Source organism: Palaemon carinicauda, chromosome 44, assembly GCF_036898095.1.
Source record: "Palaemon carinicauda isolate YSFRI2023 chromosome 44, ASM3689809v2, whole genome shotgun sequence".
NCBI lineage: Eukaryota > Metazoa > Arthropoda > Malacostraca > Decapoda > Palaemonidae > Palaemon > Palaemon carinicauda.
Genome location: NC_090768.1, coordinates 1,088,421 through 1,090,920, shown reverse-complemented (window position 1 = coordinate 1,090,920; position 2,500 = coordinate 1,088,421).

Sequence of the window (2,500 nt, the reverse complement as noted above, 5' to 3'; positions counted from 1 at the left end):
TTCAACTTGTTGGGACTTACGGTCTATATAATAGACTTACGATCTATTAAATTTTTTATTCCTGACCTAGATATTAATCTTTGGCACCGTCGTTCGATTAGTTCATTGTGCATGTTGTATAAGATTTTTCATAATTATGACCATACTTTACATCCAGATCTTCGTGGGCAGTTCCATCGTGTTTGTTATAGGCAAGCAGTTAATTCTCATAGTCATCCCTTCTCCATCATGAGGTTCAATACTGCATAGTATTTTAGAAGTTTTATTTCAGCTGTGACCAAGTTGTGGAATGATCTTCCTAATCGGGTAGTTGAATCAGTAGAACTTCAAAAGTTCAAAGTTGCAGCAAATGTTTTTATGTTGAACAGTCTGATATGTCTTTTTATAACTATATATGAATTATCTGTTTTAATGTTGTTAATGTTTATTTTTAAATATTCTATTTTAATTTGTCATTACTTCTTATATCGTTTATTCACTTCCTTGTTTCCTTTCCTCACTGGGCTATTTTTTTCCTGTTCGAGCCCTTGGGCTTATAGTATCTTGCTTTACCAATTAGGGTTGTAGCTTGGCTAGTAATAATAATAATAATTTGGTAACAGTTGTAACCGGCATCAATGACCTTAGATATCAGGATGCCAGAAAACTCAAAATCAATCAATCACAGCTGGGATAAAACTTCTGTTATTGATATTTATATAAGAAAAAAAAGCAAGAGTTATGGATGATTGCAAGTTGAGAGAATATGTGATTCTCATAACTGGAGAAACAAGAATGCAGTTTTATAGTTTATATAGGAGATATTTATTTTAATCTCGTTACTCTTCTTAAAATATTTTATTTTTCTTTGTTTCCTTTCCTCACTCAGTTATTTTCCCTGTTGGAGCACCTGGGCTTATAGCATCCTGCTTTTCCAATCAGGGTTGTAGCCTAGCAAGTAATAATAATAATAATAATAATAATAATAATAATAATAAAGATTTGTAAAGACTAGAATTCGCTGAAGCCAAAGAGGAAATGTATGAAGATACTGTTGATAGAATGATTATTAAGGGGAAAGGTTGAAGCTGTCGAAATTAAGTATATGAAGAATTGTTAGGATAAGAATGTTGGAGTGGTTAAAATGTTAGCTTAGGCGATGTTTGCCAATAAGTAGACCCAGGGAAAGGAGATACACAATCTGTCGTATTTTTTTTTTTTTTTTTTTTTTTTTTTTTTTTTTTTTTTTTTAAGGTAAACCGAGTAGTTAAGCTTTCCGGTCAAGCAAAATTAAGAATATTTTGCATGAACTTGATACCTATTAATGTGTAGATCCAAGTGGTATTTTTTTTTTCACCATGTTTTATAGAGCTGATTTAATAGCCACTACGTTTTCTGATATTAGCTCTTTATTAAGTTTATATGATTGATCTTGACTTTCATGGTGCCATTACTTGTAAGTCGCGAGGAAATTATTTTTAAACCTAAAATGGTGGAAGATGGTGAATCAGTAAATATTTTATTGCATAGAGTATGCCTAGTTGGTGGTGGGTGTTAGTGGCTACAGGAATGTAATCTCTTGTTCCTCAGGGTATTGTTCTTAATTCCCTTTGCTTGTTGTATTATATATGAATTACGTGTTTTGGCCTCGAAAATCAGCTTGTAGCCTCTTTAAATTATACTATTTTCTTTGTACCGACCCGATTTTCTTGAGTAGACGTGTAGTTGCTAAATTTCATAACGAAGATCTAGCAAGTTAGAATTATTTTAGAATCTATATGGGATGGAGTAAAAAAAAAAGGTATGATGGTTGGTAGGTCTAGGACATTGGAGCCTTATCATCCATCTATTTTCATTGACAATGTTTCTTTAATGAAATACAGCTCGCCTAAGAATGTAAGCTAGGTGTCTATCACTTTAGATAAATATATCCATTATATATCTTCCTGTAGGCTACTGCAAAAAAAAAAAATATTAAAAGAATTCTGAGTGCATGTCTCTCCTGAGGAAATACTTTTATCTATTTTGATCTGCCATGTTTTGAAAACTGTTCTCCTGTCTGATCTTGCAACAGCTGACCTAGCTTATATTATTGAATATAAACATAATTTGTCAAATTTCTATTTTTTTTATCCGAATGTCAATATATGTCGCTGACATTGCTTTAATCCATTGTGATTGTTATAATTTTTTTTCATAATAATAGCCATCCTTAGTATTCAGATATTCCTAGACTATAAGCTCGCCTTTCATGATATAGCAGGTTGCTGGGTGTGCGATTAATTGCAACATGTCATTTTTGCTGGGCAATATTTTAGAATTTGATTGTGGTAGTAACCACACTGACGAATGATCTTTCCGATCAAATAGTTAAATCGGGGTCTGTGGTGGTCTATTGGAAACGTCCCTGCCAGGTGATCACCAGACTGGGGTTCGAGTCCCGCTCAAACTCGTCAGTTTTTTTTTTTTTTTTTTTTAGTGGCTGCAACCTCACGATCCTTGTGAGCGAAGTATGGGGGGG